Raw genomic sequence first — 12,649 nt, 5'->3', positions numbered from 1 at the left:
TCTATTTTTGGCACTTGAGGAATCTGCATACTGATTCCCTCAGTAGTTGTACTAATTTACATTCCCAGCAATAAGGTAGAAGAGTTCCTTTGACCTCACAACATTACCGCCATTTGATATTACTTGATTTCTTCTTGATAGCCACTCTTCTGGAATAAGATGGAATTTTAGTGTTGTTTTAATTTTAATTTCCCTAATAGCCAGCCGTGTTGGACATTTTTCATGTGTTTATTGGCCATTTCTTCTAATTCTTCTGCGAAATGTCTATTCATTTCTGTTACTCACATTTAAGTGGTCTTTTATGTTTGGAGTTTAATATTTTCAGATCATTATATATTTAATTATTATCCTCTGTCTGAGTTATAGGTGAAAATATTTTTCCATTTTATATGATATCTCTTCACTCTGTTGTTTCTTTGTTGTGTGAAAGCCTGTTAGTGTCATAAAATCTCACTTGTTTCTTCTTGATGATTTTTCATGTGCAACTTGGGTTTTGTTCAGATATTGTTTACCTATGCTTATGAATTCAAGATTTTTAACTTGCAGCAGGCTATTTATGATTTAATGTGTAGATATTTGAATCCTTTTTATTTAAGTTTACTATTTGGTGAGAGATATGGGTCAAACTTCAATCTTTTATTTTTTTATTTTTTAAAGAGAATAGTAGTAAAAAATCATTAGAAATTATACAGAATTTCACTAAACAAAATAATAAAAATTCAATAATGGTTGTTATATTGCATATTGTTGTCTTCAAATGAGTTGTTCAGATTACTAGATTTAATCATGCAAACCTAGTCAAAATATTATAAAAATTAACAAGGAGAAACAGAAAAAGTTAAGCATTAGCTTCTCTTTTCAATAGACTAGGAGAAAACAGCCATATAACTACCCAAGCTATCCTGCATATATTCCTAAGTATATTACCAGTTCTTCTTTCTTTTGTACTTTCCCTCATCCCAGTCATTCCTTTGTTTTGAAAAGATTCTTTCCCTTTCACAGTATTTATTGTACCTTTCAGATTTTATTTACACTTTCATGTTCTTATACTAGCAGACAATACCATATTTACACATGTGGGTCTGATTTATTTCACTTACAGTTATGATCTGTAGTTGCATCTATTTAACTATAAAAGCCTCAAGTTTATTTAAAAAATTGTATGTATTTGGTACATGTTTTACTAAGTCGCTCAGATTCCTAGTATAGTGATGCTCCTTGTCAGCCTCCCCACCACTGGGATTACAGGCTTGCACCACCATGCTTGGTCTTGGTGGCTGGCTCAGTTTGCCCAGGGTGGGACTGGCATGGCATGTGGTACCAGGGATAAAAACCACATCATTTTGCTTGCCTAGACAGGAGTTTATACTGCTGAGCTATCTCCATGGCCATCAAGTTTACTTTTTCCAGTTGAATGATACTGCTTTGTGTAAAAATACCACATGTTTTCTATTCATTATTTGGTTGTGGGCATTTGGGTTGTTTCTAAGATTTACTATGACAACTGTGCTACTATAAATGGGTACACACATACCCCTGTGAAGGACTTCTATCTAGACTATACAAAGAATTTTTAAGAAATCAGTCTTCAATATTCAAAGATGCAATAAAAATGGGCATCTGATATGAATATATACTTCTCAGATAAACAAATACAAATGTCAAATAAATATATGAAAAAATGTAAAACATTGGTCATTCAAAAAATGGAATTTGAAGCAACACTAAGATTCTATCTCACCCTGGAAACAGTGGCTATCATCAAGTCAATCAATAACAAATACTGGAGGGACTGTGGGGAAAAAGGGACGCTTCTCTACTGTTGGTGAGAGTGTACATTCGTACATTCACTATAGAAATCAGAGTGGAGACTCTTCAAAAAATTAGGATTACAGTTTCCATTCAACCCAGCTAGTCTCCTCCTGAGTATTTTTCTAGAAAAACTTAAAACTTCAGACCTTAATCTTCTGCATGTAAATAGTCAATTTTCCTAGCAATATTTACTATATATATCATACTTTCCTCACCATAAGATTTTGGCCCCATTGTCAAAGATATGATGGGTAAATATGTCTGGTGTTGTTGTTTTATCCTATATTCTGTTTCATTGGTCCACATGTCTGATTCTATGGTAGTAAAATACTGTTTTAATCACGGTAACTTTGTAATATAACTTGAAATCTGGAATTATGATGCCTCCTGCTTTGCTCTGTTACTCAGGACTGCTTATGCTATTCTGGAACTCTTACATACAAATTTTATGATATTCTTTGATTCTGTGTGGAATTGGTAATTTGATTGTAAATGTATTAAATCTATGTATCAATTTTGTTAGTTTGTCCATTTTGCCAATGTTGGTTCTGCTAACCTGGGAATAGGGGATGTCTTTCTATTTTCTAAGGTCCTTTTTGTAGTTTTCATGCAAAGTTTTTTCATTTTCTTAATTAGGTTACCTACAAAAACTTACTTTTTTGATGTTACTGTGAAAGCTGTTGTGTTAATTTCTTTCTCAGTTATTTTATTATTGGTGCACAGGAAGGATACTGAATCTTGTGTTGATTTTGTAGCCTGATACATTAGTGAATCTGGTCATTACCATAATATGTCTGAGGGTTTTTTTTTAAGATGTGCACTTTTATTGAACTGGTCTCAAGTCAGTGTACAGGTAAGTCCTGGCTGCCTCTACACCTCAACTCACTCCCAGGGAGACCAAAAGCCTTCATACATCAAGTTGGGGGACAAAAGGGGGGCCATGATAGCTGTCCATTCAAAATAAAACAAAATAAAAACGTATTAAGGCAAAGATATTTTAAAAATGCATTACATAATTTACACAAAAGCAATGATGTCACCTCCTGTGTATGGACTAGGGGAGGCCTGGGCCCTCCTCTGTGCAGAGGAGGGGGACAGCTTTTGGGAGGATGAGGGACTTCTTGTAACAATGCATCTCATGATATTTGGAATAATTAAAAAAAACATACAATGAAAGACCTTGGCCACAGTGTAGAACTTTAGGGATGCTCACTCCAACCAACTGCTGTCACCTTCACTGTTCTAGTTTTTAAATCCTGAGTCAAATGCACCAAAAAAAAAAAAGAAAGAAAGAAAAAAAAAAAACAAATAAAGCCATGTCAATCTCATCTGGTTTTCTCCGCACAAGTTGTTTTTGTCAAGAAAGGGAGAATTGCAGCAAAGTAACAGTCCTCCTAGAAGCATTTGCGGTGCACGATGGAGGGGCCAATGTCGTACTCCTGCCTGCTAATCCACATCTGCTGGAAGGTGGAGAGCAAGGCCAAGATGCAGCCCCCGATCCACACTGAGTACTTGCGCTCCGGGGGAGCAATGATCTTGATCTTCATCGTGCTGGGGGCCAGGGCCATGATCTCCTGCACCCTGTCGGCGAGGCCTGGGTACCTGGTGTTACCACGGACAGCGCTGTGTTGGCATAGAGGTCCTTGTGGATGTCAACGTCACACTTCATGATGGGGTTGTAGTTTCATGGATACCTCAGGACTCCATGCCCAAGAAGGAGGGCTGGAACAGAGCCTTTGAGCAGCAGAACAGCTCGTGGCCAATGGTGATCACCTGGCCATCGGGCAGCTCATAGCTCTTCTCCAGGGAGGAGGAGGAGACAGGGGTGGCCGTTTCCTGCTTGAAGTCCAGGGCAACCTAACACAGCTTTTCCTTGATGTCATGCACGATTTCCCACTAAGCCGTGGTGGTAAAACTGTAGCCACGCTCAGTCAGGATCTTCATGAGGTAGTCTGTCAGTTCCTGGCCAGCCAGGTCCAGACGCAGGATGGTATGGGGGAGGGTGTAGCTCTCGTACATGGACTCCGTCACTGGAGTCCATCACAATGCCAGTGGTGCGGCCAGAGGTGTACAGGGACAGCACAGCCTGGATGGCCACATACATGGCTGGGGTGTTGAAGGTCTCAAACATGATCTGGGTCATCTTCTCATGGTTAGCCCTGGGGTTCAGGGGAGCCTCGGTCAGCAGCACGGGGTGCTCCTCGGGAGCCACATGCAACTTGTTGTAGAAGATGTGATGCCAGATCTTCCTGTCATCTCAGTTGGTGATGATACCGTGCTCAATGGGATACTTTAGGGTCAGGATGCTTCTCTTGCTCTGGGCTTCATCTCCCACGTAGGAGTCCTTTTGACCCAGGCCCAGAATGACGGCCTGGTGCCTTGGTTGCCCTACGATGGAGGGGAAGACGGCGCGGGGGGCATTATCTCCCACGATGCCAGCCATGCACACGCCGGAGCCGTTGTTGACAACGAGCACAGCAACATCGTTATCCATAGCGAGCTGGTAGAAGTGTGGACTGGCGGCAGAGAACTCTGAGTATTTTGTTGGAGTTTTAGATCTTCTATATAAAGGATGGCACCATCTGCAAATAATTATAATTCGATTCCTTTCTTGCCTATACATCTTCATTTCTTCCTCTTGCTTAATTTCTTTGGCTAATGTTTTGAGTACTACATTGGACATAAGTAGTGATAGTGAACATTCTTGTCTGTTGCTGATTTTAGTGTTCAAGATTTATTTTAATTTTTTGGTGGAACCGGGGATTGAACTCAGACCCTTGCACTTGCCAGGGATGTGCTCATTCCACTGAGCCATCTCCCCGGCCCTAAAGTTTTTAACTCATTCCTTTTAAGCATGATGTGTGTTATTCGTTTTTCATAAATGGATTTTATCAGATTTAGATATGGTTTATATACAGGTATTTTTCAGAGTATTTTATATCATGAGTGGATATTGGAATTCTCAATGTGTTTTGCAGAGTTTTTGATATAATTGTGATTTTTTTTTCATCGGTTTGGTTATACAGTGTATTACATTTACTGCTTTCTATGTGTTGAAGCATCCAGGCATGCCTGAGATATCTATTTGGTCATAAATATATGTTACTTTGGATGATTTGTTGCATTTTATTTGAAAGCATCTAGTCAATTATAGTTGCTTCTAGTGTTCAATAAACAGATTAGCTTATGGCTTCCTGTTTAGTTGTGTCCTTGTCTTGTTTTGGAACCAAAGCAATACTTGCTTCCACAAGTTAATTTCAAAACACTCCTTCACTTTTTATTTCATTAAAGGTTCTGTGAACCATTGGTGATATATCCTGAGAGTCTGCTAGAATTCGGCAGTGAATTTATTTAGCAGTGTTTTGGGCTTTTCTGTTTGTAGGTTTATTTATTTATTTATTTATTTACTGCATCAACTTTGGTAGCAGTTAGTGGATTGTTCAGCTTGTATGTTTTAACATCTTCTTGTCCAGTTTTGGTAAAACATATCTGTATAACAATCCATCCATTTTCTTCAAGATTGTATAATTTGACGGAGTACAATTTTTTCACAGAAATTGCTAATGTTCTTCTGCTCTTTAGAAGTGCCTGCTGTTATTTTTTTCTTTTTCATTGTAATCATGTTGATTTGGCCTTTTCTTCAATTATTTCGGCAAGCTTGGCTAAGGATTTATTTTGTTTATTCTTCCAAAGAAACATCTTTCAGTCATTGCTTTTCTATTTTTCATTTTCAGTTACAATTTTATTATGCTTTGTTGTTGAACACTTCTCTCCTTGTACTAGGGTAGTTTGGACTACTCTTGTTCTAGTTTCTTGAGCTGTATCATTATATTATTTATTTGAATTCACTTTGCTTTTCTAATAAGAACATTCATAGCCATCAATTTTCCCCTTAGGACAGGATTTGTTGTGTCTCTAACATTGTTTTATGTTTTACTGGCATTATCACTGATTCAAGGAATCATTGAATTTCTTCTATAATTATAACTACGTATTCAAATATGTTTTCCTTGATGACATGATGTTTGCAAAATTTCTCTGATTTCTTCTATGGTTTGTTTCTAGTGCTAGTGCACTATGATCTAATAAGATATATAGGATGATTTCAATTCTTTGTTATTTATTTATTTACTTATTTTGCTACCAGTAACTTAACTCAGTACATGATACTTGACAGACAGGCATTGTGCCACTGAGCTATATCCCCAGTCCTCTTTGTTATTTATTTAACCAGCCTTTATGAACTAGTGTGTGGTCATTTTGGAGAAATTTCCTGTACTCTTCAGAGAATATGTGTTCTTCATTATAGTAGGATAGAACATTCTTAGATAGCTATTAAATCAATTTGTCTGAAAGTGTGGATCAACTCCGATATTCATTAATGTTTATTAGTTAATAAATTTGCGAGAGTGGGACACTGATGTCTCCCAGTATAGGTTACTTTGGTGCTTATTTTATTTTTTATATCCAGCAGCATTCATTTCATGAAATTAGCTGGCCCAATATTCAGCAGCATTTGTTTCAGAAAGCTGGTGGACTAATACACACTTAAAATTTTTACCTGTTGAATTGTTCTCCAAACTAATATGTAGTAACCTTTGCTTCTTCTGATCAATTTAGTCTGAATTGTGTTTTGAGAATAAAATTGCTACACTTGCTTTTGGTGTCCTGCTGCATGGAGCATTGTTTTCCATCCTTTGCCTTTTAGCCTGTGAACTTCATTTTTGGATTAGATGAGTCCCTTGAAAGCAACAACCTTTCAAATTTTGTTTTATGATCTGGTTTTCTATGTCTTTTAACTGTGGATTGAAGCCATTTACATTGCATGTTACTTTTGAAAAGTATTGATTTATTCGTTGTGCTTTTTTCCTTTCTATTTAACTATTGCCTTGTTCAATATATTCATTTTATCTGATTTCTGGCTTTCTTTGCTTTTTTGTTTCTATCTATGATACTCTTGGGTTTTATTGGAGCTCTATTTCAGCATTCATCTCCTCAGGTGTTCTTTGTCATGACATGTCTATTTCTCCATCAATTTTGCTGTATAACTTTGCAAGATATATTAGTCTTGGTTAGAAGTTTAGTATTTTTTAGTGCTTGAAACACTTCCCTCCAAGCACTTGCCCTTTAAAGTTTGTGTTCAAAAGTCTGCTGTAATCCTAATGGGTTTACCTTTATGAGTGACTTTTTGCTTTTCTCTGACAGCCTTTAAGAGCCTTTTTGTTGGACTTCTGGGATTTTGATTATGACGTGTTGACGGATCTTCTTTTTTCAACATATTCATCTGGTGTTCTGTAAGCCTAGTTTACCTGTGTGCTGTTTTCCCACATTTGAAAATTTTATGCTATGATTTCTACAAACATATTTTGTATTTCACGTGTATCTTCTAATTTTAATTTCAATTGACTTTATGTTAATCTTGTTAGCTTCATCTACTCACAGTTTTTAAAGGTTTCTCAGACTATACCCTCCAGTATTTCCATTTTGTTTTCAATATCTGAAGTCATATTTTTATATTGGCCATTTCTGATGTTTATAAATTCTACACAGTAGTTTATCCCTGGAATTTCTGTTTGGTACCTTTTCATGGAGTTAATTTATGAGGTAAATTGGATACTTATATATTGAAAAGTTTTAGTCAGCTCTTTAACTTTTGTATCTATTTCTTCTTTAATCACATTGGTCAGTTTGTAGGATAGAACAACTATTTTGGGAGAAACGTGTCCTCTTTGAAGTTGACAAGTTTCTTTCCTTCCTCTTTAATCATTTCCTACAGCTCAACTGTTGAATGTTTGCTTTCCTCTCCACTGATGCCTCTTGGGTTTGCTTTGGGATATTTGAGAATCTGCATGGGCATTTTGTTGCTGTTTTTTTTTCAGTGTGTGTGTGTGTGTGTGTGTGTGTGTGTGTGTGTGTTCTGAGGGTTGCAGTCAAATAGCATGAAGAGAGTTTATTTTTGATATGAGGCTCTCTTTATTTAGTTAGTTTTTTTCTGTGATGTGCTGCTGACTTTATTTGTCCATAGGTAATATTCACCTCTTCGCCCTATTCAATTTAATCATGCTGCACCCTGTCACTTCACATAGCTGTTATTCATTAACCCTGAGCTTTCACACAGCTCCCTCTGCACTGGTGATCTTAACTGATTTCATGCATGTGAGTTTCCCTCTCCAGGCCAGACAACTATTTGACCAAGTCTTGAGGGATGTTGTTCTCTATGAACTGGAGTCCTGATTGCAAGCTATGCTGCACACATTACCTCTTGTAGACCTCTTTGGATCCAACTGCCTCAAATAATTCTGGAGATTAAATACTGTAGAAGTCTCTGTGACTTCCCTCCATTGGCTTTCCTTGTACGATATAAGGCAAAAAAGTCACAAACTAAAGCATCATTAACTCTCTCTCTGCTCACAGATATCTATCTATCTCAGACCACTCTGAAGAACCCAGTACTACTACCACGTTGGGCTAAGAGTACCTCTTTGCCAGTGTATGGCAACGAGGAAAACTTCAAGCCATCTCAGGACTTTCTAGTGTTTGGAGAAAGAAGAGAGGGTCCACTCTTTCCTGGCTTTGTTTAGTTCCTCTATGGCCTTCCTCAAGACATAACTGGTTTTACCTGCTGTCTGAAGTACCAAGCTAGAAGTTGTCCTTCCCTTTCTCACTACACATGGAAGCCTGCCAAGCGTTGACCATAGGTTACTGGATAGTCCACTTAGAGAACTCCCATCGTATGTTGTGGTAGTAGTGGGTGAATGATTTTTGTGTTTATATCAGAGAAGCCGTCTCTTTCCCCAGAGTCCTACTGACTACAAGGAATGGTGTAGTATTGTAGTATTTTCCTTTATATAAGACCCAGTGGCATCTTGTAGGTCTTTGGCACTAGAGCACTATCTTATTTTTTACAGTGGGTGGTGTATTGGTGCACGACAATTTGTTCTGCCCCATTCTATCTTCAGGTTCTCTGAACTGCAGATTCAAATATGTCTTACTGTTGTGGAGGGCAGTGACTGTGAGTCTCTTCTATCAACCATACCATCAACAAAAGGCTAGCTCCCATCCTCAGTTAAATACTAGATTTTAATCAAGGTGGATTTTTCTTTACTTTCTCATTCATATTAGAATTTACTTCTTCCTCCTAACTTAGGGTAACTGTTTCACAAGCACCAATTCTGGAACTCTGACACTAGCTGCATGTACCTTTTTTTTCTCCTTCCCTCAAAAGCTTCTTTAAAAAATATTTTACTGTAGTAAATAACATTTTGCATGAGGTCTACCTTCTGTATAAATTGTTAAGTATGCAACATAGTATTATTGACTACAAGTACAGGGTTGAACAACTCTCTAGAGTTTAAACCCATGTAAGTGAAATAATATGCATGTTGATTAGTAATTCCCCATTTCTACCTCCCTTCTGAATATACTCACCAAGGAAGTGTCTATTCACAGCTTTCATTCATTTTCTAATTGTATAGTTTGGTGTTTCATTTCTAAGTTTTGAGAGCTTATTATAGTCTAGATATCACCAGCCCAGCCCAGGCTGTGTGGGAGAGCTTCTGGCTTCCATGTGCCTGGGGTAACTCTCTGGAAAAAATTCAGGAATGCCGCATGAGTGAGACCCTCTACCGCACCCTCGGGACCCCATCAAGACTGTCCAGTGAGTAAGAACATCTGCAGTGCTCTCAGGAACACCAGACGCATCCTAGGCCCAGACCTGGCTAGTGTGTGGGAGAACTTCTGCACTCCCCTGTGCCTTCTGGGACACGGGCAAAACTGAGGGGCACCACAGGTTCACTGTTGTGCCAGAGAGGTACAACAGGTTCACTTTGAAGGACTGCAGCAGGAAGGAGCTGAACACAACAGATAGACCCAGGTGAAGGATAACTGGATAAGCACAAACTTAATAGAACTGCACACAAATTTAAGCAGGTGCTAATGTTATAACTGCACCAAAGCTCTACAGCAAAGGTCAGCGGTCAGTGCTATACAAAATGACAAAGACAAGGAGAAAAATGCAATCTCTGGCCTAAAGCCCACACAGAACAAGTGCAGAGGACCCTAGCTCAGGTGAAATGAATGAGTTAACAGCAACAGAAGTAAAGAAACGACAGTAGAAAGGCATAGAAGAACTCAGAGCAGAATTAATTCATGAATATAAAAGGAAATCTCTGAATTCATAGCATCTGAAGTAAAGAATGGAATACAGAAACATATGGACTAAACACAATCTGAAAAAATACTGCAGTAAAAGAATTAATAACTGCCTCTAAAGAAGACATTGATAAAAACAAAATAGAGGAGATTAGAAAAATGACGGATTCCTTGAATGAGCAATACAGGAAAGAAACAGATCACAAGAAGTAGAGTCAAAGAGATATAGAGGAACTTAAAATCTCAATCACAAGCCTACAAAACCATATGAGTGAAAGTGAAGACAGAATTTCAGATCTTGAAGATGCTGGTTTAACTAGTGAAAAGGTAAAAAAGGATCTCTTAAAAACAACTAGGATTCAGGAAAAAATAATACATCACCTGCAAGACGATGTAAAGATGAACAATGTGAGACAAATACACAGCAATGAAAATGATGGAATCAATACAAATGAAATAAAAAGAATATGGGCATCAGTAATAGTAGAAAACTTCCCAAGTATGAGGAAACAATCTGACATTCAGGTAACTGAAGCATACAGAACAACAAATAACTTCAACCCAAATGAAAACACACCAAGACATATAACAGTCAAGATCTGAGAAATCCAGCACAAGAATAATATACTGAAAGCTGCTAGAGAAAAGAAGCAGATTATATTCAAAGGAAAATCTTAAAGCAATGATCCTGAGAATCTTCAGAAGAGTTTTGAATCTAACAGTTAATTGGAAAGATTCTCACCCTGACTAACTATATATACTAACACCTGTGAACTAAGCAACTGCACTGAAGATGGCAATTTGTAATAGTAGGATCACGCTTGCATGGCCTCTCATTCAGGTCTTCTGAATATGGGCTGCTTGTCATATCATGCCAGTTGCTGCTGTGCTGTCTCTCGGGTAAATGACTGTTCAAAAAGAAGGGGGTGGTAAATGAAGGCAAGAGACAGGAAAAGGAATGTTGTGGGACTATCCTGCTTCAGGGTTGTATATGGTTAGATTTTTGGAAATATGTGTGAACATAAGAATTATATAATTCTTTCTGCCTATCATTAAAATATATTTTAATTTTTTAAATGTTTCTTTTTCATCATATTCTGTAGGGACTTAAAGTTCAACATATCAATACTTGATGAAAAAATACCTGTTCCATGTTATGCCTAAGATGTTTGACTTTCAAACAGATAGTGAGTATAAGCTTAACTGCCTAGGTTGTATGTTAATAACAATAAGCTTGTCTTCTGGAGGGTTAACAACCTAAGTTTGCAGAACAAAATTAGAGAAAAAGGAGGGCCGCAAGGAAAGCCAACATTTTGGCTCTAGCCTTCCAAGGTAAACTAAGACTCAGGACAGATGAGAACTTGTACTGTAACATCATGTAACTCAGTAGTGTCCCAAATTTTATGATCAAGGAGATAATGGGGCTAAAGAGGAAAGTGGTCAATGATGTAGTGTGCCTAAGGAGAGTCACATGGAGAGAAAACATTCTCTCAGGTTTTCACAGAAAACACATTGGCCAAGCAATGACACTGACTAATCCACATGGCTGACACTGACAAAGTATATACAGTCTGAGGCACAAGACCTCAGGATAAATACTGAGGGGATTTCACTGACCTTAGCAGATCCAAAAGCTACAACCCTTGTTGCATAGGTCTTGCTTTATCTTGGTCTTAACCTTCCAGAAGAAAAGTATAAAAATGAAATATAAGACGTAAAGCCATGCTGTTATGTTGAGCTGTAGGAGACTCAGGTCAACTATTTCTGGCATTGCCAGTGAAGCTGAAGACCCAATATTATTATGGACTACTGGACACTTTTAGAATATTTTGCTGAGTTAACACACCTATAATATTCAAGTGATGTAACTAAACAAAAAAGGGGATACAGATGAATGTCCATTTTGTGTCTGTGTATTCAAAATGGTTAGGATAGATATATAGTTACATTCTCTTAATGAATAGAGGGATTTGTTGAAACAGTGTTAGTAAATAGGATACCATGTCTGCATCTTGTACTGCAAATAACCACTAGGAAAAGAGTATGCAATGTGTTAATTATTGAAACTGTCCTACCAATTTGATTTGAAACTGTCTCATTGCTATATGTTTCTCAATAAAATTATGCAAGAAAAAAAAGGAAAACCCATCAGAATTATAGCCGACTTCACAAACCATGAAGGCAAGAAAAGCATTGGATCAGGGTACTTCAAGTCCTCTATGAAAACAAAATCCAGCCCAGACTACTATACCCTGCAAAGCTCTCTTTCAAGTTTGATGGAGAAGTGAAATACTTCCATGACAAAGAACAACTAAATAATTTCATAATGACAAAGCGAAGTCCATACAGACTACTAAAAGATGTTCTAGAGAGGAGCCAAAATGATCAGAACTCCACAAGTGAGAACAGAAGTAACCCACAAAATAGAGCAAACAATTAAACACAGGAGAAAAAGGAGTAAGCAACAGCAGGTAAATAACATGTCAATCATAAGTCAGAATATCTCAATTATAACCATCAGTGTAAATGGACTCAATTCACCAATTAAGAGAAATAGACTGGAACAGTGGATTAGGAAACAAAATCCAATAATATTCTGTATACAAGAAAAACACTCAACTCATAAAGAAAATCATAGGGTGAAAATCAAAGGATAGAAAACAATACTACATGCCCCTGCACCTCA

General features: G+C 37.5%; 1 pseudogene; it reads right to left on the bottom strand.

Annotated features, from left to right (window-relative positions):
• Positions 1-3,206: 3,206 nt before the first annotated feature.
• On the bottom strand, positions 3,207-4,309 carry LOC101592526 (annotated as a pseudogene).
• Positions 4,310-12,649: the final 8,340 nt, after the last annotated feature.

Source organism: Octodon degus, unplaced genomic scaffold (assembly GCF_000260255.1).
Source record: "Octodon degus isolate 3935 unplaced genomic scaffold, OctDeg1.0 scaffold00041, whole genome shotgun sequence".
NCBI classification, from domain to species: Eukaryota; Metazoa; Chordata; class Mammalia; order Rodentia; family Octodontidae; genus Octodon; species Octodon degus.
The sequence above is the reverse complement of the archived record's forward strand: the minus strand, read 5'-3'. Positions and strand labels throughout refer to the sequence as shown.